Source organism: Eurosta solidaginis, chromosome 4 (assembly GCF_040869045.1).
Source record: "Eurosta solidaginis isolate ZX-2024a chromosome 4, ASM4086904v1, whole genome shotgun sequence".
Classification (NCBI taxonomy): Eukaryota; Metazoa; Arthropoda; class Insecta; order Diptera; family Tephritidae; genus Eurosta; species Eurosta solidaginis.
This window is the reverse complement of record NC_090322.1, coordinates 30,384,152-30,409,623: the sequence shown is the minus strand read 5'-3', so window position 1 is coordinate 30,409,623 and position 25,472 is coordinate 30,384,152. Positions and strand designations below refer to the sequence as shown.

Sequence of the window (25,472 nt, the reverse complement as noted above, 5' to 3'; positions counted from 1 at the left end):
GCTGGATCTCGTCATGGTGTTTATGGATATGTTCCCTTAATTCCCGTGGAGGCGGGGCTGTTGTTTGCTAGGATGTCCCGGTTTGTGACAATTAAGCAAAAACTGCTGGTTCTGCATTTCGTTGTGCTCTTTAATATTGAGCTCTTTGGCCTCACTATGCAGGTGGTGTTCGGGGTTCATTAGGAGACATCCGGTGTCAGTTCTGAGTGCAGCATTTTGACAGGTCTGTAATCTTTTTCAGTATGTATTATAAGACCAGGCGACCAAACTGGTGACGCCTAGGTCATGAGCGGCCGGCCAATTACTTTGTACGTGGTTAGCAACTCTTCTTTATCTTTTCCCTGTACTGCCCCAGCAAGCAACTTGAGGATTTTGTTGCAACTTTGTACTTTAGAAACAATCTCGGTGGCATGAGCCTTGAAGGTTGAGAGTATTATCGAACGTTACCTCTAAGATCTTTGGGTGACTAACAGTCGGTAGTGTAGCACCATCGACGTGTACGTCCAATATTTGCGACATCTGTTCCTTCCGCGTCGTAAACAGGGTGGCTGTTGATTTTGTCGGTGATAATTCCAAGTTGCGCGAGGTGAAGAAACTAGGAAGATTGGGGAGATAGCTGTTTATTTTAGAAACTAATTAATCAATTGAAGCGCCTAGTCCTGTAGCCATAATCGTGCAGTCGTTAGCATAGGAAGTTATTATGGATCCTTCTGGTGGGGAAGGGAGTTTTGATATGAGCGCATCGCTCCAACCTTAAACCCTAGACGTTTCAATCAGATAGGGCGAGATTAATAGAAGGCAAGAAATAAACATGATCATGGAGCAAACTTCTGATAACACCATGGACTTTACACAGTCTATTTGAGTTAAACCCAACTTAACCTATTGAAAAGTCTGATAGGACTCTGCTGGCCGGTAGGCAACAGTTAGGCTGCCGGGATATCAACATACATCCGTATTTAGCGACTTGGTTTAAGGATAAAAGCAACGGGTTTTCCTTTTCCGATATTGTTCGGAACTATTTTATTATTATTTTTATATAAAAATCTTCACGAAGTGAGTTCCACAACTCAGCATATGTTTACCTATTTTCTACCGATAACCAATAAAAATATCTCCTTTATTAAGTTTTATTAATTAAGCAAAACATTTGAGTAATTGTTTTTCTTTTTCTTTCTTTCTTTTCAGGTAAATTTTGTACAAATTTTGATGCTGGATATTTTAACGTGGTAAGCGATTTTGCATAAAATCAACTTGATGCATTCTATAACTTTTCAACTCTAAAAACTAAACTTGTTTACACTTTTGACCAATTTTCAAACTATGATTTAAAAAAAAATATGTCAAATTTCTTATAGCGTTTTCTTTTCTGAAATAAATTGTTGCCTAAGTAAATGGTAAAACCTTAATAGTGTTACTCCTACCCCAGAAAATTGTCAACATTTATAGTGCATACAAAGAACATTCATCTCACCATATTCACTCATATCATAAATCACACAAGAAGATTGCGCATTGCGCATGTAAACATTAGATCATCTATTTTTTTATGGGAAATTCTTACGTCATTTTCCTTTAGCTCTTGTTTTTTTCTCTCTTTCTTTCATTCGCTCAAACAGTCAACTATGACGTAGATGCGCAGAACGAAGCAATTTTGAACTCGTGAATGCGCAATCTGGTAGGGGATATGTGCACTCATATTAACAGAGCATATATGGAACTCAAGAGCGAATTGGGAGTTTCACAGAGTTGCATTGCCACACCGCCATTTTATACAGGGTAAAAGTGTAACGCTTTTGCGTTGCGAGCAGGCTACAATTTTCACAAAAGAAGGAAATACCCCTTAAAGGCGTTGCCTGTTTTTTAGAATAGAACAACAACCCTTGCGCGGCGTATAAAAAGTGTAACACTATAGACAGAAAAGAAACCGCAATTAAATTTTGGGAGAAGTAATTGCCGGGTTTTTATACCATTGGTTTGTTCCTTACGTACTTAAAAATTTAATATGCGCCTAAAATTATGCAGCACCATTTAAGTACATAAAAGTGGCTTATAAAAACAAGTTCTAGCAGAGCTGTCATTCCAATTTACAATCAAACGTTGCCCAGCTTATTTCATTGTAGTCAAATTTGATTACATTTTTTTATTGTAAAACTAGCAGACCCGGCAGACGTTGTTCTGCCCTAAATTTGGTCTATCTGCATACTCTTTAACAAGCTTTTTCCGTCTAACTCTGCCCTACCCCTCTACACTTTTTCCTAATCTTTTTATTCACTCCTCCCTCCATCTTTTTCGCTTCATCTCCATCTTCGTCTCATTCTATCTCTTTATCAGCCTCCTTCTCTCTTTTCTTTTCTCTCAAGTTTTTCTCCTTCTTCTTCATCTCTTATTGCCAGTCCCAGAGGGTGGTATGTATTTTGTTCCATTCCCATTCCGAGTCTCAGTCCCATTCCCACTCCGAGTCTCAGTCTCAGTCCCAGTCCTAGTCCTAATCCCATTTCCAGTCCGTCTCTGGTATACTTCCCGGAAAAAAGCATCGTAAATACTAATATAGGCAAATTTATATACTAAATTTCAGGCAAATCGAATAGGACGTGTAAATAGGTATGTGGGTATTATTAGTTCATGTCCTTATTTTGGAATGCATATTTATCAGTTTTTCCAGGTTGGTGCGACTAAATCGAATATCACAATGAAAATTACTTTAAAGCTCTCAGCAACAGCTTGCATTTGATATCCATAATACACACACATTCTAGGGGTATCCGGGTCCATGTTTTGGCCTATATCTCGAGACCGTAGTCACTCAGCGGTGTAAAACTTACTCTGTATTATAGCACACATCAACAGCTTCAATTTGATATCCACATTGTATAAACACATTATAGGGGTACCCGGGTCCACGTTTTCGCCTATATCTGGAGACCCTAGTCACCCAGGGGTATGAAAATTATCCTGTACTATAGCACTCATCAACAGCTTTCATTTGATATCCATATTGTATAAACATATTCTAGGGGTACCCTGGTTCACGTTTTGATCTCAAGACCAAAGGCACGTAGCGAAAAAAAAGGTAGACGCTAGCTGATTCTCAGACCTACCCAATATGCTCACAAAATTTCATGAGAATCTGTTCGGCCGTTTCGGAGGAGTTAAGCCTCTAAAACCGTGACAGAAGAATTTTATATATTAGAAGTACAATCTACAATCAATTTGATTGTATCTTTTCTTTTGCAATCAACTTGATTGCAGTCAATTCGCTAACGCAATCAAATACTGTGTTTGTAATCAATTTGGGACCTGGATATATCACAAGCGCCCCGGTTAGTTTGTGCGTATATGCAAACATACGTAATACATATATATTTCATATATTTTACAAGCCTAAAGCGTGTCTGGCACTGTCAACAGTGTCACTTTTACATCAATTTTCCATAAAAATTCATTTTAATAGCTTTCTATATTTACATATATTATAGCAACGCTTCTCGCTTCTACTCTGTCGTCAGCCTTATTTTTCGGTTTGCTTGAACTGAGTGAGTGGCAAGTACACTTAATATAAAACAAATTAGTTTCATTATTTTACTTAGTTTTTAATTCATTAAACTTAACGCTTCATCAGTGGCAAGCCCTGTGGCGAGAAATTCAAAATTATATGTGGGTTAACGAATGTGCGGTAAATTTTTTGGGCAATATTGTGAATTTTTACCTGGGTAAAAAGAAAGAAAAGTATCAAAAACGTGGCAACTGCATAAAAAGGACCAAAATTGCAGAAAAGGGACCAGCGGACGAAATCGGGTTGGAAGGGTCAATTTTTGGTCCAAATGGACAAAATGACAACCATGGTACCTTGTATAAGTTTACACACCAACGTGTGAATGTTTTGCCATTGTTTTCCAATAACACTTCTCTACAAAATTAAACTTTTTGCATTACCCTGGATCACCACTCTTTTTTTTATTTGCTATAGTCCCCTAATTATAAAAATGGTCGAAATTTAAAATTCTATGAATCCGTTTTTGGTTTTTTTTTTTTTTTTTTTTTTTCTTTTTTTTTTGTTTTCTAAAATTTGCCGTTTTTGAAAAGGGAGATCTATTGATTTTCTAATATCTCTGGAACGTGTTGGCCGATTTGATTGGAGAAAATAGCATATAATAGCAAACGAAATTAACTTAAAACTGTTTAAATACAATTTTTTTAAATACTTATTGGTTTCAGAGTTATGTGCATCGAATTATAAAAAATCGATTTTTCGTATTAAAAATTTCCATTTTTTTTTTAATTCGTAAAAAATCGAAAGAGACAAAAACTTACAACTTTTATTAGATGATCGTAAAACTGTGATCATTCCAAATAAGTATTAACAATTAAGTGAATGAAGGGAAAATACGTATTTTTAATATTTTTGTTTATTTAGCTATTTAAGATACCTTTTTTTAAAGAAATCCTACTAAATTTAGTACTTGAAATATTAAAAAATAATTTCTACTTTTTGCTTGTCTACTGTAATTTTCTGAATTTGATTCTCGTAAAAGAAACCAATTATAATACCTCATCATATTTTCGTTGCAGAATCCTTGATAACGCTCCTCCATTGACTTAAGTTGTTGGTGAAATCGTTCTCCATGCTCGTCGCGGACATCACCAAGATTTGAAGGGACTAAATCCAAATAAATGCATTTTTAGACACGTGGTTGCATCTGAAATTATATGAATATGTAATTTAGAGGTTACAATTATGATGAATATAAAAAAAAAAATTTCTCCGCCCTTTTGCTGTAGTGTAAAGACCACATACATAACAAAATATATTCGAATCATTTTTGCAGACAAATTTTCTACTGTTATTATTCATTTTAAATTTCACTAACCAATTAATAGTTTTTTGCTGTTGTTGACAACTTGACTTTTCGCGATCAGGAATGCTAGTTAAATAACATTGAATTAACTAAATGAATTACTTTAAATAGTAGCAGGCCACTTAGGTTTTCAAAAGTATGTATTTTTTTTTTTTTCGTTTGTCACAATCGGCGACAATATACCATACAGGGCAGGCATCTAATGAGTCTGTAAATTTTTTAACCACTACCTGCGAAAGGGTTTGAAAAAAGGGATTTTTAAAAAAACTTGAGTGTCTTGAGTGTGTCTTGATTGTCATTATGGAATTTTCTCATTTCTGGCGATGCCCGTAGTAAGCTTTAAAAAGACAAAGTTGCCCAAAACGTCATACCTAAATAATTTGTTTGTCAAAAACAATAATAGGCTTGATATGCAAAATTTTCGCTAAATTGGGTATTTTCACTTTATTGCAATAAAACCAACATTTATTCATGTATTTTCACGAAATAAGATTTCAGTTATTTATAATGTTTACAGTTTTAAGACCGTGAAATAAAAATGGCAAGTTTTTAAAACCTTCGATTTTTTATGAATTTTTGAAAAATAAAAAAATTTTCGATTTTGAAAAATTTTGCTTAAATTTTTATGTGAGTAACTCCACAACCATCGATCATATAAAAAAATTGTCTTATCAATACTTGAAGAAAATTTTACGGTGAATCCACTGGTGTTTCTCCCAACGAATTTAGATAAGTAATTTCCAAGATATGTTAAAATAAATGGAAAGACCTCTGTGAAAATTCGTGATTTAAAAAAAAAAAAAAACAAGTAAGGAAGGTTAAGTTCGGGTGTAACCGAACATTACATACTCAGTTGAGAGCTATGGTGACAACATAAGGGAAAATAACCATGTAGGAAAATGAACCGAGGGAAACCCTGGAATGTGTTTGTATGACATGTATATCAAATGAAAGGCATTAAAGAGTATTTTATGAGGGAGTGGGCCATACTTCTATAGGTGGACGCCATTTAGGGATATAGCCATAAAGGTGGATCAGGGTTGACCCTAGAATGCGTTTGTACGATATGGGTATCAAAAGAAAGGTGTTAATGAGTATTTTAAAAGGGAGTAATCCTTAGTTCCATAGGTGGACGCCGTTTCGAGATATCGCCATAAAGGTGGACCAGGGGTGACCCTAGAATTTGTTTGTACAATATGGGCATCAAAAGAAAGGTGATAATGAGTATTTTAAAAGGGCGTGGACCTAAGTTCTATAGATGGACGCCTTTTCGAGATATCGCCGTAAAGATGGACCAGGGGTGACTCTAGAATGCGTTTGTACGATATGGGTATCAAATGAAAGGTGTTAATGAGTATTTTAAAAGGGAGTAATCCTTAGTTCCATAGGTGGACGCCGTTTCGAGATATCGCCATAAACGTGGACCAGGGGTGACCCTAGAATTTGTTTGTACAATATGGGCATCAAACGAAAGGTGTTAATGAGTATTTTAAAAGGGCGTGGACCTAAGTTCTATAGATGGATGCCTTTTCGAGATATCGCCGTAAAGATGGACCAGGGGTGACTCTAGAATGCGTTTGCACAATATGGGCATCAAACGAAAGGTGTTAATGAGTATTTTAAAAGGGAGTGGGCCTTAGTTCTATAGGTGGTCGCCTTTTCGAAATATCGCCATAAATGTGGACCAGGGGTGACTCTAGAATGCGTTTGTACGATATGGATATCAAATTAAAGGTATTAATGAGTATTTTAAAAGGGAGTAATCCTTAGTTCCATAGGTGGATGCCGTTTCGAGATATCGCCATAAAGGTGGACCAGGGGTGACCCTAGAATTTGTTTGTACGATATGGGTATCAAAAGAAAGGTGTTAATGAGTATTTTAAAAGGGAGTAATCCTTAGTTCCATAGGTGGACGCCGTTTCGAGATATCGCCATAAAGGGGACCAGGGGTGACCCTAGAATTTGTTTGTACAATATGGGTATCAAAAGAAAGGTGTTAATGAGTATTTTAAAAGGGTGTGGGGCTTAGTTCTATAGGTGGACACCTTTTCGGAATATCGCCACAAAGGTGGACCAGGGGTGACTCTAGAATGTGTTTGTACGATATGGGTATCAAATTAAAGGTATTAATGAGGGTTTTAAAAGGGAGTGGTGGTTGTTGTATATGTGGTCGCATTTTCGAGATATCGCCATAAAGGTGGACCAGGGGTGACCCTAGAATTTGTTTGTACAATATGGGCATCAAAAGAAAGGTGATAATGATTATTTTAAAAGGGAGTATTCCTTAGTTCCATAGGTGGACGCCGTTTCGAGATATCGCCATAAAGGTGGAGCAGGGGTGACCCTAGAATTTGTTTGTACAATATGGGTATCAAAAGAAAGGTGTTAATGAGTATTTTAAAAGGGTGTGGGGCTTAGTTCTATAGGTGGACGCCTTTTCGAGATATCGCCATAAAGGTGGACCAGGGGTGACTCTAGAATGAGTTTGTACGATTTGGGTATCAAATTAAAGGTATTAATGAGAGTTTTAAAAGGGAGTGGTGGTAGTTGTATATGTGAAGGCGTTTTCCAGATATCGACCAAAATGTGGACTAGGGTGACCCAGAACATTATCGGTTGGATACCGCTAATTTATTTATATACTAGCCTTTACCCGCGGCCCCGTCCGCAAGGAGAAAATAAAATATATGTGCTATTCACGTTAGCATGCTTATCTGTTTAAAAATTTTTTCTGTCAATGTATTTTATTTTTTAATACAGTAAAAAAAAAGAACTAACTGAGCTGATGGGCACGATTACATGAATAGTACAATACACTTTTTTAGAATTAAAAAAAATACATTTTGTTTCTAAGTTAAATTAATTGATATGACAGGGGTGAAAGAATTACTACTCATAGAACAAAGGAGTGAAACTACAATTAGCTAAAACCAAAAAGAAGTTTTTAAATGAAAGCAGTGTTGCTTTTTCGGGTATTTAGTTGGTTAAAATATTACAAAAATTTTAATTATAGTTGTAATAGTCCGTTACAGGATTCATTTAAAAATAGAACGAAAAATCTGTGATATATTAAAGATAAAACATACCGAATTTTTATTACGAATAATTTGCCGTAAATCCACGGCCATGTGTGCTGATTTACCGGTTTCGAAGAGACCTAAAATGATCCCGGAAGTGTCCCTAAATGACACCAAATAGTCACGAAATAATGCCGACGGGATCCTGGACAAATCTCGAAAACTATCCAGAAATGATGTCGGAAGGGTCCCAAAATAATCCCGAAGTAGTCACGAAAAGTCCCGAAATGACCCTGACGGGATCCCGGACGGATCCCGAAAACCATCCAGATTTGATTCCTGAACGGTCCGCAAATGATCCCGATATAGTCCGAAAAAACTCTGACGGGATCCCGGACAAATCCAGAAAATCGCCCAGAAATTATCCCGGAGGAGTCCCAAAATGATTCCGAAATAGTAGTCACGAAAAAGGCCCGAAATTACCCTGACGGGATCCCGAAAACCATCCAGAAATGACTCTGGAGGGATCCCCAAATGATCCTGTATTAGTCGAGAAAAAATTCCAAAATGACTCCGACGGGTTCCCGGACGGATCCCGAAAACCATCTAGAATTGATAGCGGAAGGTACCCCAAATGATGCCGAAATAGTCCCGAAATGACATCGACGGGATCCCGGACGGAACCCGAAAACCATCCAGAAATGATGCTGGAGGAGACCCCAAATGATCCCGCTAAAGACCCAAAATGACCCCGACAGGGTCCCGGACGGATCCCGTAAACCATCCAGAAATGATGCCGGAAGAGACCCCAAATGATCCCGCAAAAGTCCCAAATGACCCCGACAGGATCCCGGACGGATCCCGTAAACCATCCAGAAATGATGTCGGAAGAGACCCCAAATGATCCCGCAAAAGTCCCAAAATGACCCCGACAGGATCCCGGACGGATCCCGAAAACCATCCAGAAATGATTTTGTGAGAGACCCCAAATGATCCCGCTAAAGTCCCAAAATGACCCCGACAGGATCCCGGACGGATCCCGTAAAGCATCCAGAAATGATGCCGGAAGAGACCCCTAATGATCCCGCAAAAGTCCCAAAATGACCCCGACAGGATCCCGGACGGATCCCGTAAACCATCCAGAAATGATGCCGGAGGAGACCCCAAATGATCCCGCTAAAGTCCCAAAATGACCCCGACAGGGTCCCGGACGGATCCCGCAAACCATCCAGAAATGATGCCGGAAGAGACCCCAAATGATCCCGCAAAAGTCCCAAAATTACCCCGACAGGATCCCGGACGGATCCCGTAAACCATCCAGAAATGATGCCGGAGGAGACCCCAAATGATCCCGCTAAAGTCCCAAAATGACCCCGACAGGGTCCCGGACGGATCCCGTAAACCATCCAGAAATGATGCCGGAAGAGACCCCAAATGATCCCGCAAAAGTCCCAAAATGACGCCGACAGGATCCCGGACGGATCCCGTAAACCATCCCGAAATGATGCCGGAGCCGGAAGAGACCCCAAATGATCCCGCAAAAGTCCCAAAATGACGCCGACGGGATCCCGGATGGATCCCTAAAAGTATACAGAAATGATGCTGGAAGGTGAAATGATCCCCTTAAAGAAAGATGAAAAATGAAATGATCCCCTTATAGTTCCGAAATGATCCTGACGGGATTCCCGACGGATCCCGGAAACTATCAAGAAATGATGCCGGAAAGGTTCCCAAGTTATCCCCAAATAGTCCCGAAATTACCCTGACGGTGCCCCGGACGGATACCGAAAACCATCTAGAAAAGTGGCTGGAAGATACCCCAAATGACCCCGAAAAAGTCCTGAAATGATCCAGACGGGATCCCGGACGAATCCCGAAAACTATCCATCTAGGTACCCCAAATGATCCCGAAATAGTCCCGAAATGACCCCGCCGGGATCACGGGCGGATCCCGAAAAAGTCCTGAAATGACCCCGACGGGATCCCGTACGGATCCCGAAAATCATTCAGAAATGATGAAGGTAGGTACCGAAATGATCCCGAATTAGTCCCGAAATGATCCCGACGGGATCCCGGACGGATCCCGAAAACCAACCAGAAATGATGCCGGTAGGTACCCCAAATGGTCCCGATATGACCCCGTCGGGATCCCGCACGGATCCCTAAAACTATCCAGAAATGATGCCGGAAAGGTCCCCAAATAACCCCCTAATAGTCCCGAAATTACGCCGACGGAATCCCGGACGGATCCGGAAACCATCCAGAAATGATGCCGGAGGAGACCCAAAATGATCCCGCTAAAGTCCCAAAATGACCCCGACAGGGTCACCTACGGATCCCGTAAACCATCCAGAAATGATGCCGGTAGGTACCCCAAATGGTCCCGATATGACCCCGTCGGGATCCCGAACGGATCCCTAAAACTATCCAGAAATGATGCCGAAAGGGTCACCAAATGATCCTGTATTAGTCGAGAAAAAGTTCCGAAATGACTCCGACGGGGTCCCGTATGGATCCCGAAAACCATCTAGAAATGATGCCGGAAGAGACCCCAAATGATCCCGCAGAGGTCCCAAAATGACCCTGACAGGATCCCGGACGGATCCAGAAAACCATCCAGAAATGATGCCGGAGGAGACCCCAAATGATCCCGCTAAAGTCCCAAAATGACCCCGACAGGGTCCCGGGCGGATCCCGTAAACCATCCAGAAATGATGCCGGAAGAGACCCCAAATGATCTCGCAAAAGTCCCAAAATGACCCCGACAGGATCCCGGACGGATCTCGTAAACCATCCAGAAATGATGCCGGAAGAGACCCCAAATGATCCCGCTAAAGTCCCAAAATGACCCCGACAGGATCCCGGACGGATCCCGAAAACCATCCAGAAATGATGCCGGGAGAGACCCCAAATGATCTCGCAAAAGTCCCAAAATGACCCCGACAGGATCCCGGATGGATCCCGTAAACCATCCAGAAATGATGCCGGAAGAGAACCCAAATGATCCCGCAAAAGGCCCAAAATGACCCGACAGGATCCCGGACGGATCCCGTAAACCATCCAGAAATGATGCCGGAAGAGACCCCAAATGATCCCGCAAAAGCCCCAAAATGACCCCGACAGGATCGCGGACGGATCCCGAAAACCATACAGAAATGATGCCGGAAGAGACCCCAAATGATCCCGCAAAAGTCTCAAAATTACCCCGACAGGATCCCGGACGGATCCTGTAAACCATCCAGAAATGATGCCGGAAGAGACCCCAAATGATCCCGCAAAAGTCCCAAAATGACCCCGACAGGATCCCGGACGGATCCCGAAAACCATCCAGAAATGATGCCGGAGGAGACCCCAAATGATCCCGCTAAAGTCCCAAAATGACCCCGACAGGGTCCCGGACGGATCCCGTAAACCATTCAGAAATGATGCCGGAAGAGACCCCAAATGATCTCGCAAAAGTCCCAAAATGACCCCGACAGGATCCCGGACGGATCTCGTAAACCATCCAGAAATGATGCCGGAAGAGACCCCAAATGATCCCGCAAAAGTCCCAAAATGACCCCGACAGGATCCCGGACGGATCCCGAAAACCATCCAGAAATGATGCCGGAATGGACCCCAAATGGTCCCGAAATGACACCGACGGGATCCCGGACGGATACCGAAAACCATCCAGAAATGATGCCGGCAGGTACCCCAAATTATCCCGAAATAGTCCCGAAATGACCCTGACGGGATCGCGGACTGATTCCGAAAACCATCCAGAAATGATGCCGATAAGGTCCCCAAATGATCCTGTATTAGTCGAGAAAAAATTCCAAAATGACTCCGACGGGATCCCGGACGCATCCCGAAAACCATCTAGAATTTATAGCGGAAGGTACCCCAAATGATGCCGAAATAGTCCCGAAATGACATCGACGGGATCCCGGACGGAACCCGAAAACCATCCAGAAATGATGCCGGAGGAGACCCCAAATGATCCCGCTAAAGACCCAAAATGACCCCGACAGGGTCCCGGACGGATCCCGTAAATCATCCAGAAATGATGCCGGAAGGACCCCAAATGATCCCGCAAAAATTCCAAAATGACCCCGACAGGATCCCGGACGGATCCCGTAAACCATCCAGAAATGATGTCGGAAGAGCCCCAAATGATCCCGCAAAAGTCCCAAAATGACCCCGACAGGATCCCGGACGGATCCCGTAAACCATCCAGAAATGATGCCGGAGGAGACCCCAAATGATCCCGCTAAAGACCCAAAATGACCCCGACAGGTTCCCGGACGGATCCCGTAAACCATCCAGAAATGATGCCGGAAGAGACCCCAAATGATCCTGTATTAGTCGAGAAAAAATTCCAAAATGACTCCGACGGGATCCCGGACGGATCCCGAAAACCATCTAGAATTTATAGCGGAAGGTACCCCAAATGATGCCGAAATAGTCCCGAAATGACATCGACGGGATCCCGGACGGAACCTTAAAACCATCCAGAAATGATGCCGAAATAGTCCCGAAATGACATCGACGGGATCCCGGACGGAACCCGAAAACCATCCAGAAATGATGCCGGCAGGTACCCCAAATTATCCCGAAATAGTCCCGAAATGACCCTGACGGGATCGCGGACGGATTCCGAAAACCATCCAGAAATGATGCCGATAAGGTCCCCAAATGATCCTGTATTAGTCGAGAAAAAATTCCAAAATGACTCCGACGGGTTCCCGGACGGATCCCGAAAACCATCTAGAATTGATAGCGGAAGGTACCCCAAATGATGCCGAAATAGTCCCGAAATGACATCGACGGGATCCCGGACGGAACCCGAAAACCATCCAGAAATGATGCCGGAGGAGACCCCAAATGATCCCGCTAAAGACCCAAAATGACCCCGACAGGGTCCCGGACGGATCCCGTAAACCATCCAGAAATGATGCCGGAAGAGACCCCAAATGATCCCGCAAAAGTCCCAAATGACCCCGACAGGATCCCGGACGGATCCCGTAAACCATCCAGAAATGATGTCGGAAGAGACCCCAAATGATCCCGCAAAAGTCCCAAAATGACCCCGACAGGATCCCGGACGGATCCCGAAAACCATCCAGAAATGATTTTGTGAGAGACCCCAAATGATCCCGCAAAAGTCCCAAAATGACCCCGACAGGATCCCGGACGGATCCCGTAAAGCATCCAGAAATGATGCCGGAAGAGACCCCTAATGATCCCACAAAAGTCCCAAAATGACCCCGACAGGATCCCGGACGGATCCCGTAAACCATCCAGAAATGATGCCGGAGGAGACCCCAAATGATCCCGCTAAAGTCCCAAAATGACCCCGACAGGGTCCCGGACGGATCCCGCAAACCATCCAGAAATGATGCCGGAAGAGACCCCAAATGATCCCGCAAAAGTCCCAAAATTACCCCGACAGGATCCCGGACGGATCCCGTAAACCATCCAGAAATGATGCCGGAGGAGACCCCAAATGATCCCGCTAAAGTCCCAAAATGACCCCGACAGGGTCCCGGACGGATCCCGTAAACCATCCAGAAATGATGCCGGAAGAGACCCCAAATGATCCCGCAAAAGTCCCAAAATGACGCCGACAGGATACCGGACGGATCCCGTAAACCATCCCGAAATGATGCCGGAGCCGGAAGAGACCCCAAATGATCCCGCAAAAGTCCCAAAATGACGCCGACGGGATCCCGGATGGATCCCTAAAACCATCCAGGAATGATTACGGAAAGGACCCAAACTGACCCCGAAAAAGTCCAGTAATGATCCCGGAAACCATCAAGAATTTATCTCTCGAAGGTACGCAAATGATCCCGAAAGTACCCCGACGGGATCCCGGACGGATCCCGAAAACCATCCAGAAATGATGCCGGAAGGGTCCCCAAATGATCGCGAAATAGTCCCGAAATGATTCCGGAATTGTCCCGAAAATGTCCCAAAATAACCCCGACGGGATCCCGGACGGATCCCGAAAACTATACAGAAATGATCCCGGAAGGGTCCCAAAATGATCCCGAAATAGTCCCGAAATTACCCCGGCGTAATCCCGGACCGATCCCGAAAACCATCCAGAAATGATCCCGGAGGGTCTCGATATGACCCTTACGGGATTACAAATAAGGTGAAGCTAATTATAAAACCATGTTAATAAGGCAGCAGGCGCATTGGAGCGAATAAAAAGTTACATAGAAACATACAGGTAAAGCTAATAAAAGCGTGCTAATAAAAACAATTGATGGAGGGCGGATGGCGGGAGTAGAGGAGAGGACCACTGACCGTTCCTCCAAAATTGTCTAGATCTCGTTCTGTATGTACCAGATACCAAAAACTATTGAATTAGGAGAAAATTTATATTGAGTTATAACAATTTATAGATTTTACACCAGAGGGGGAGATAAAGGGGGGTGGGCGGGCGGAGGGTGTCACTGCTTACTTTGTAAGCCCTCGACTTATTTGACCCCTTGAGTCTGTGATATTGGTGAAGGCCAGTATACGTAAAGTTATAATGTGTAAAAATTATTGAAAAATAACTTCTCGAAGGGGTTGTGGGACCCCCACCCCTCATTCCATGTTCGAAAAAAATTTCGCTAGTAGACTACTGTCTGTGTCCCAAATTTCATCAAAATCCGTGTAGCCATTCTGGCGTGATTCAGTCGCAAAGACGGAAAAATATAATAATTAAAATATAACTGTTCCTAGGGGGCGGGGACCACCCCCCTTTTCAAAAATATATAGTTAGTAGATCCTTCTAGACTATTGGCTATATGTGTGCAAAATTTCATCCAAATCGGTCCAACCGTTCTTGCGTGATTGAGTCACAAAGACAAACGTCTGGACAAACATCCAAACATCCAAACATCCAAACATCCAAACATCTTCACATCCAAACTTTGCCATTTATAATATACTAGCCTTTACCCGCGGCCCCGTCCGCAAGGAGAAATTTAAATATATGGGCTCTTCGCATTAGCCTGCTTATCAAGTTATCTGTTTAAAATTTTGTTTTCTGTCTAATGCATTTTATTTTTGAAATTGAGTAAAAAAAAGAACTAAATGAGCTGATAACCTGATAGGATCACAAATGATCCCGAAATTGTCCAGAAAAAGCTACGAAATGACCCCCACGCTATAGCGGACGGATCCCGAAAACCATCCAGAAATGCCCCGGAAGGGTCTCCAAAAGTTCCCGGAAAAGTCCCAAAAAAACCCAAAATGACAACGACACGATTCCAGACGTATCCAGAGAACCACACAGAAATAATCCCTGAAGGTGTTCCAAAATGATCCCGAAAAGGTTCCGAAATGACCCTGACGGGCTCCAGGGCGGATCTCAAAAACCATTCCGAAAATAACCAGGAAGGGTCCCTAAATTATCCCGATATACTCCAGAAAAAGTTCCGAAATGGCTCCGAGGGGATCCACGATGGATCGCGAAAACTATACAGAAATGATCTTGGGAGGGTCCCAAAATGATCCCGAAATAGTCTCGGAAAAGTCCAGAAATTACCCTGACAGGATCCCGGACGAATCCTGAAAACCAATCTTAAATGATGTCGAAAAAGTCCCGAAATGACCCTGATGGGACCCGAAAGTATCCCGAAAACTATCCAGAAATGATGCCCGAAAGGTCCTCAAATGATCTCCTAATAGTACCGAAAAGACCCTGACGGGATCCAGAACGGATCCCGACAACTATCCAGAAATGATACCGAAAGGGCCCGCAAATGATCCCGTATTAGTCGAGAAAAAGTCCTGAAATGACCCCGACGGGATGCCGGACGAATCCCAAAAACCATCTAGAAATGATGCCGGAAGGGACCCCAAATGATCACATAATAGTCCCAAAATGACCCTGACGGCATCCCGGACAGATTCCGAAATCCATCCAGAAATGATATTGGGAAGGTCCCAAAATGATCCCGAAATAGTCTCGGAAAAGTCCAGAAATTACCCTGACGGGTTCCCGGACGAATCCTGAAAGCCACCCTTAAATGATCCCGGAAAATTCCCGAAATGACCCTGACGGGATCCCGAAAGGATTCCGAAATCTATCCAGAAATGATTCCGGAAGGTCCTCAAATGATCCCCTAATAGTCCCGAAATGACCGTGATGGGATCCCGACAACTATCCAGAAATGATGCCGAAAGGGTCCGCAAATGATCCCGTATTAGTCGAGAAAAAGTCCCGAAATGACCCCGACGGGATCCCGGACGAATCCCAAAAACCATCCAGAAATGATGCCGGTAGGTATCCCAAATGATCCCGAAATAGTCCCGAAATGACCTCGTCGGCATCCCGGACGGATCCCGAAAATTATCCAGAAATGATGCCGGAAAGGTCCCCAAATGGTCCCCTAATAGTCCCGAAATTACCCCGACGGGATCCCGGACGGATCCCGAAAACCATCCAGAAATGACCTTGGGAGGGACCCCAAATTATCCCGAAAAAGTCCCGTAATGATTCCGACGGGATCCTGAACGGATACCGAAAACCATCCGGAAGTGATGCCGGAAAGGTCCACAAATGATCACCTAATAGTCCCAAAATGATCCTGATGGCATCCCGGACTGATCCCGAAATCCATCCAGAAATGATCTTGGGAAGGTCCCAAAATGATCCCGAAATAGTCTCAGAAAAGTCCAGAAATTACCCTGACGGGATCCCGGACGAATCCTGAAAGCCATCCTTAAATGATACCGTAAAAGTCCCGAAATGACCCTGACGGGATCCCGAAAGGATCCCGAAAACTATCCAGAAATGATGCCAGAAAGGTCCTCAAATGGTCTCCTAATAGTTCCGAAAAGACCCTGACGGGATTCCGAACGTATCCCGACAACTATCCAGAAATGATACCGAAAGGGCCCGCAAATGATCCCGTATTAGTCGAGAAAAAGTCCCGAAATGACCCCGACGGGATGCCGGACGAATCCCAAGAACCATCCAGAAATGATGCCGGAAGGGACCCCAAATGATCCCGAAAAAGTCCCGCAATTATTCCGACGGGATCCTGAAAAGATACCGAAAACCATCCAGAAGTGATGCCGGAAAGGTCCTCAAATGATCACCTAATAGTCCCAAAATGACCCTGACGGCATCCCGGACAGATCCCGAAATCCATCCAGAAATGATCTTGGGAAGGTCCCAAAATGATACCGAAATAGTTTCGGAAAAGTCCAGAAATTACCCTGTCGGGTTCCCGGACGAATCCTGAAAGCCATCCTTAAATGATCCCGAAAAAGTCTCGAAATGACCCTGACGGGACCCCGAAAGGATCCCGAAAACTATCCAGAAATGATTCCGGAAGGTCCTCAAATGATCCCCTAATAGTCCCGAAATGACCGTGATGGGATCCCGGACGGATCCCGAAAACCATCCAGAAATGATGCCGAAAGGGTTCCCAATTGATCCCGTATTAGTCGCGAAAAAGTCCCGAAATGACCCCGACGGGATCCCGGACGGATCCCGAAAACCATCCAGAAATGATGCCGTAAGAGCCCCCAAATGATCCCGAAAAAGTCCCCAAATGACACCGACGAGATCCGGGACGGATCCCGAAAACCATCCAGAAATGATGCCGAAAGGGTTCCCAAATGATCCCGTATTAGTCGCGAAATGACCCCGACGGGATCCCGGACGGAGCCCGAAAACCATCCAGAAATGATGCCGGAAGAGCCCCCAAATGACCCCGAAAAAGTCCCCAAATGACCCCGACGAGATCCCGGACGGATCCCGAAAACCATCAAGAAATGATGCCGGAAGAGCCCCCAAATGATCCCGAAAAAGTCCCCAAATTACCCCGACGAGATCTCGGACGGATCCCGAAAACCATCCAGAAATGATGCCAAAAGGGTCCCCAAATGATCCCTTATTAGTCGCGAAAAAGTCCCGAAATGACCCCGACGGGATGCCGCACGAATGAAGACCATCCAGAAATGATGCCTAAAGGGACCCAAAATAACCCCGAAAAAGTCCCGTAATGATCCCGGCAACCATCAAGAACTTATCTCTCGAAGGTACGCATATGATCCCGAAAGTACCCCCGACGGGATCCCGGACGGATCCCGAAAATCATCCAGAAATGATGCCGGAAGGGTCCCCAAATGATCGCGAAATAGTCCCGAAATGATTCCGGAATAGTCCCGAAAATGTCCCAAAATAACCCCGACGGGATCCCGGACGGATCCCGAAAACTATACAGAAATGATCCCGGAAGGGTCCCAAAATGATCCCGAAATAGTCCCGAAAAAGTCCCGAAATTACCCCGGCGTAATCCCGGACCGAACCCGAAAACCATCCAGAAATGATCCCATAAGGGTCTCGATATGACCATTACGGGATTACAAATAAGGTGAAGCTAATTATAAAACCATGTTAATAAGGCAGCAGGCGCATTGGAGCGAATAAAAGGTTACATAGAAACATACAGGTAAAGCTAATAAAAGCGTGCTAATAAAAACAATTGATGGAGGGCGGATGGCGGGAGTAGAGGAGAGGACCACTGATCGTTCCTCCAAAATTGTCTAGATCTCGTTCTGTATGTACCAGATACCAAAAACTATTGATTTAGGAGAAAATTTATATTGAGTTATAACAATTTATAGATTTTACACCAGAGGGGGAGATAAAGGGGGCGGGCGGAGGGTGTCACTGCTTACTTTGTAATCCCTCGACTTATTTGACCCCTTGAGTCTGTGACATTGGTGAAGGCCAGTATACGTAAAGTTATAATGTGTAAAAATTATTAAAAAGTAATTGCTCGAAAGGGTCGTGGGACCCCCACCCCTCTTTCCATGTTCGAAAAAAATTTCGCTGGTAGACTACTGTCTGTGTCCCAAATTTCATCAAAATCCGTGTAGCCATTCTGGCGTTATTCAGTCGCAAAGACGAAAAAATATAATAATTAAATTATAACTGTTCCTAGGGGGCGGGGCCACGCCCCTTTTGAAAAATATATAGCTAGTAGATCCTTCTAGACTATTGGCTATATGTGTTCAAAATTTCATCCAAATCGGTCCAGCCGTTCTTGCGTTATTGAGTCACAAAGACAAACGTCTGGACAAACATCCAAACATCCAAACATCCAAACATCCAAACATCTTCACATCCAAACTTTGCCATTTATAATATATACTAGCCTTTACCCGCGGCCCCGTCCGCAAGGAGAAATTTAAATATATGGGCTATTCGCGTTAGCCTGCTTATTATCTGTTTAAAATTTTGTTTTCTGTCTAATGCATTTTATTGTTGTAATTGACTAAAAAATAGAACTAAATAAGCTGATAACCTGATAGGATCCCAAACGATCCCGAAATTATCCAGGAAAAGCTACGAAATGACCCCCACGCTATTGCGGACGGATCCCGAAAACCATCCAGAAATGCCCCGAAAGGGTCTGCAAAAGTTCCCCGAATAGTCCCAAAAAACCCGAAATGACAGCGACACGATTCTAGGCGTATCCAGAGAACCACACAGAAATGATCCCTGAAGGTGTTCCAAAATGATCCCGAAAAGTTTCCGAAATGTCCCTGACGGGCTCCCGGGCGGATCTCAAAAACCATCCAGAAAATATCCAGCAAGGGTCCCCAAATTATCCCGACATACTCCAGAAAAAGTTCCGAAATGGCTCCGAGGGGATCCACGACGGGTCGCGAAAACCATACAGAAATGATTCCGGAAGGATCCCAAAATGATACCGAAATAGTTCGGAAATGACCCAATGGGATGCCGCACAGATCCAGAAATGATCCCGGAAGGGTGCAAAAACTATCCCGGAAAAGTAACAAAAAATCCCGAAATGGCTCCTACGGCATTCCGGACGGATCCAGAAATGATCTCGGAAGGGTCCCCAAATGATCCCAAAATGGTCCCGAAATGACCCAGATGGATCCGGCAAACCATCAAGAATTTATGCCGGAAGGGTCCACAAACGATCGCGAAATAAAACAGAAAAAGTCACGAAACGACCCCTAGAGGATCCCCAACTGATCCCGTATTAGCCCCGAAAAGGTCCCGAAATAACCCCGACGGGAAGCCGGACAAATCCCGAAAACCATCCAAAAACAATGCCGGAAGGGATCCCAAAAGATCCCGAAAAATTCCCGCAATGATTCCGACGGGATCCTGAACGGATACCGAAAACCGTCCAGAAGTGATGCCGGAAAGGTCCTCAAATGATCACCTAATAGTCCAAAAATGACCCTGACGGCATCCCGGACTGATCCCGAAATCCATCCAGAAATGATCTTGGGAAGGTCACAAAATGATCCCGAAATAGTCTCGGAAAAGTCCAGAAATCACCCTGACGGGTTCCCGGACGAATCCTGAAAGCCATCCTTAAATGATCCCGAAAAAGTCCCGAAATGACCCTGACGGGACCCCGAAAGAATCCCGAAAACTATCCAGAAATGATGCCGGAAAGGTCCTCAAATGATCTCCTAATAGTTTCGAAAAGACCCTGACGAGATCCCGAACGGATCCCGAGAACTATCTAGAAATGATGCCGAAAGGGCCCGCAAAAGATCCCGTATTAGTCGAGAAAAAGTCCCGAAATGACCCCGACGGGATGTCGGACGAATCCCAAAAACCATCCAGAAATGATGCCGGAAGGGACCCCAAATGATCCCGAAAAAGTCCCGCAATTATTCCGACGGGATCCTGAACGGATATCGAAAACCATGCAGAAGTGATGCCGGAAAGGTCCTCAAATGATCACCTAATAGTCCCAAAATGATTCTGACGGCATCCCGGACAGATCCCGAAATCCATCCAGAAATGATCTTGGGTAGGTCCCAAAATGATCCCGAAAGAGTCTCGGAAAAGTCCAGAATTACCCTGACGAGATCCCGGACGAATCCTGAAAACCAATCTTAAATGTTGCCGAAAAAGTCCCGAAATGACCCTAATGGGACCCCGAAAGGATCCCGACAACTATCCAGAAATGATGCCGAAAGGTTCCGCAAATGATCCCGTATTAGTCGAAAAAAGTCCCGAAATGACCCCGACGGGATCCCGAACGAATCTCAAAAACCATCCAGAAATAATGCCGGTAGGTATCCCAAATGATCCCGAAATAATCCCGAAATGACCTCGTCGGACGGATACCGAAAATTATCCAGAAATGATGCCGGAAAGGTCCACAAATGATCCCCTAATTGTCCCGAAATTACCCTGATGGGATCCCGGACGGATCCCGAAAACCATCCAGAAATGATGCCGGAAGAGCCCCAAAATGATCCCGAAAAAGTCCCCAAATGACCCCGACGAGATCCCTGGCGGATCCCGAAAACCATCCAGAAATGATGCCGGAAGGGTCCCCAAATAATCGCGAAATAGTCCCGAAATGATTCCGGAATAGTCCCGAAAATGTCCCAAAATAACCCCGACGGGATCCCGGACGGATCCCGAAAACCGTCCAGAAATGATGCCGGAAGAGCCCCCAAATGATCCCGAAAAAGTCCCCAAATGACCCCGACGAGATCCCGGACAGATCCCGAAAACCATCCAGAAATGATGCCGAATGATCCCGTATTAGACGCGAAAAAGCCCCGAAATAACCCCGACGGGATGCCGGACGAATCCCGAGGACCATCCAGAAATGATGCCTAAAGGGACCCAAAATAACCCCGAAAAAGTGGCGTAATGATCCCGGAAACCATCAAGAAATGATGCCGGAAGAGCCCCCAAATGATCCCGAAAAAGTCCCCAAATGACCCCGACGAGATCCCTGGCGGATCCCGAAAACCATCCAGAAATGATGCCGGAAGGGTCCCCAAATAATCGCGAAATAGTCCCGAAATGATTCCGGAATAGTCCCGAAAATGTCCCAAAATAACCCCGACGGGATCCCGGACGGATCCCGAAAAACATCCAGAAATGATGCCGGAAGAGCCCCCAAATGATCCCGAAAAAGTCCCCAAATGACCCCGACGAGATCCCGGACAGATCCCGAAAACCATCCAGAAATGATGCCGAATGATCCCGTATTAGTCGCGAAAAAGTCCCGAAATGAGCCCGACGAGATCCCGGACAGATCCCGAAAACCATCCAGAAATGATGCCGAATGATCCCGTATTAGTCGCGAAAAAGTCCCGAAATGACCCCGACGAGATCCCGGATGGATCCCGAAAACCATCCAGAAATGATGCCGGAAGAGCCCCAAAATGATCCCGAAAAAGTCCCAAAATGACCCCGACGAGATCCCGGACGGATCCCAAAAACCATCCAGAAATGATGCCGGAAGAGCCCCCAAATGATCCCGAAAAAGTCCCCAAATGACCCCTACGAGATCCCGGACGGATCCCGAAAACCATCCAGAAATGATGGCGGAAGAGCCCCCAAATGATCCCGAAAAAGTCCCCAAATGACCCCGACGAGATCCCGAAAACCATCCAGAAATGATGCCGGAAGAGCCCCCAAATGATCCCGAAAAAGCCCCCAAATGACCCCTACGAGATCCCGGACGGATCCCGAAAACCATCCCGAAATGATGGCGGAAGAGCCCCCAAATGATCCCGAAAAAGTCCCCAAATGACCCCGACGAGATCCCGGACGGATCCCGAAAACCATCTAGAAATGATGCCGGAAGAGCCCCCAAATGATCCCGAAAAAGTCCCCAAATGACCCCGACGAGATCCCGGACGGATCCCGAAAACCATCCAGAAATGATGCCGGAAGGGTCCCCAAATGATCGCGAAATAGTCCCGAAATGATTCCGGAATAGTCCCGAAAATGTCCCAAAATAACCCCGACGGGATCGCGGACGGATCCCGAAAACTATACAGAAATGATCCCGGAAGGGTCCCAAAATGATCCCGAAATAGTCCCGAAAAAGTCCCGAAATTACCCCGGCGTAATCCCGGACCGATCCCGAAAACCATCCAGAAATGATCCCGGAAGGGTCTCGATATGACCCTTACGGGATTACAAATAAGGTGAAGCTAATTATAAAACCATGTTAATAAGGCAGCAGGCGCATTGGAGCGAATAAAAAGTTACATAGAAACATACAGGTAAAGCTAATAAAAGCGTGCTAATAAAAACAATTGATGGAGGGCGGATGGCGGGAGTAGAGGAGAGGACCACTGATCGTTCCTCCAAAATTGTCTAGATCTCGATCTGTATGTACCAGATACCAAAAACTATTGATTTAGGAGAAAATTTATATTGAGTTATAATAATTTATAGATTTTACACCAGAGGGGGAGATAAAGGGGGGCGGGCGGAGGGGGTCACTTCTCACTTTGTAAGCCCTCGACTTATTTGACCCATTGAGTCTATGATATTGGTGAAGGCCAGTATACGTAAAGTTATAATGTGTAAAAATTATTAAAAAGTAATTGCCCGAAGGGGTTGTGGGACCCCCACCCCTCTTTCCATGTTCGAAAAAAATTTCCCTAGTAGACTACTGTCGGTGTCCCAAATTTCATCAAAATCCGTGTAGCCGTTCTGGCGCGATTCAGTCGTAAAGACTAAAAAATATAATAATTAAATTATAACTGTTCGTAGGGGGCGGGGACCTCCCCCCTTTTGAAAAATATATAGCTAGTAGATCCTTCTAGGATATTGGCTATATGTGTGCAAAATTTCATCCAAATCGGTCCAGCCGTTCTTGCGTTATTGAGTCACAAAGACAAACGTCTGGACAAACATCCAAACATCCAAACATCCAAACATCTTTTTATCTGTTTAAAATTTTGTTTTCTGTCTAATGCATTTTATTGTTGTAATTGACTAAAAAATAGAACTAAATAAGCTGATAACCTGATAGGATCCCAAACGATCCCGAAATTATCCAGGAAAAGCTACGAAATGACCCCCACGCTATTGCGGACGGATCCCGAAAACCATCCAGAAATGCCCCGAAAGGGTCTGCAAAAGTTCCCCGAATAGTCCCAAAAAACCCGAAATGACAGCGACACGATTCTAGGCGTATCCAGAGAACCACACAGAAATGATCCCTGAAGGTGTTCCAAAATGATCCCGAAAAGTTTCCGAAATGTCCCTGACGGGCTCCCGGGCGGATCTCAAAAACCATCCAGAAAATATCCAGCAAGGGTCCCCAAATTATCCCGACATACTCCAGAAAAAGTTCCGAAATGGCTCCGAGGGGATCCACGCCGGGTCGCGAAAACCATACAGAAATGATTCCGGAAGGATCCCAAAACGATTCCGAAATAGTTCGGAAATGACCCAATGGGATGCCGCACAGATCCAGAAATGATCCCGGAAGGGTGCAAAAACTATCCCGGAAAAGTAACAAAAAATCCCGAAATGGCTCCTACGGCATTCCGGACGGATCCAGAAATGATCTCGGAAGGGTCCCCAAATGATCCCAAAATGGTCCCGAAATGACCCAGATGGATCCGGCAAACCATCAAGAATTTATGCCGGAAGGGTCCACAAACGATCGCGAAATAAAACAGAAAAAGCCACGAAACGACCCCTAGAGGATCCCCAACTGATCCCGTATTAGCCCCGAAAAGGTCCCGAAATAACCCCGACGGGAAGCCGGACAAATCCCGAAAACCATCCAAAAACAATGCCGGAAGGGATCCCAAAAGATCCCGAAAAAGTCCCGCAATGATTCCGACGGGATCCTGAACGGATACCGAAAACCGTCCAGAAGTGATGCCGGAAAGGTCCTCAAATGATCACCTAATAGTCCAAAAATGACCCTGACGGCATCCCGGACTGATCCCGAAATCCATCCAGAAATGATCTTGGGAAGGTCACAAAATGATCCCGAAATAGTCTCGGAAAAGTCCAGAAATCACCCTGACGGGTTCCCGGACGAATCCTGAAAGCCATCCTTAAATGATCCCGAAAAAGTCCCGAAATGACCCTGACGGGACCCCGAAAGAATCCCGAAAACTATCCAGAAATGATGCCGGAAAGGTCCTCAAATGATCTCCTAATAGTTTCGAAAAGACCCTGACGAGATCCCGAACGGATCCCGAGAACTATCTAGAAATGATGCCGAAAGGGCCCGCAAAAGATCCCGTATTAGTCGAGAAAAAGTCCCGAAATGACCCCGACGGGATGTCGGACGAATCCCAAAAACCATCCAGAAATGATGCCGGAAGGGACCCCAAATGATCCCGAAAAAGTCCCGCAATTATTCCGACGGGATCCTGAACGGATATCGAAAACCATGCAGAAGTGATGCCGGAAAGGTCCTCAAATGATCACCTAATAGTCCCAAAATGATTCTGACTGCATCCCGGACAGATCCCGAAATCCATCCAGAAATGATCTTGGGTAGGTCCCAAAATGATCCCGAAAGAGTCTCGGAAAAGTCCAGAATTACCCTGACGAGATCCCGGACGAATCCTGAAAACCAATCTTAAATGTTGCCGAAAAAGTCCCGAAATGACCCTAATGGGACCCCGAAAGGATCCCGACAACTATCCAGAAATGATGCCGAAAGGTTCCGCAAATGATCCCGTATTAGTCGAGAAAAAGTCCCGAAATGACCCCGACGGGATCCCGAACGAATCTCAAAAACCATCCAGAAATAATGCCGGTAGGTATCCCAAATGATCCCGAAATAATCCCGAAATGACCTCGTCGGACGGA

The 25,472-nt window shown here is 44.7% G+C and overlaps 1 long non-coding RNA gene across 1 annotated transcript in view; it reads left to right on the top strand.

The window, feature by feature from the left end:
* The window catches only part of LOC137249524 (uncharacterized), a 519,870-nt gene that overhangs the window by 93,774 nt on the left and 400,624 nt on the right, over positions 1-25,472 (top strand). Inside the window, exon 3 of the long non-coding RNA XR_010952403.1 lies at positions 1,189-1,229. This is a non-coding gene — a long non-coding RNA (uncharacterized lncRNA). The remainder of the gene's footprint in view (positions 1-1,188; positions 1,230-25,472) is intronic.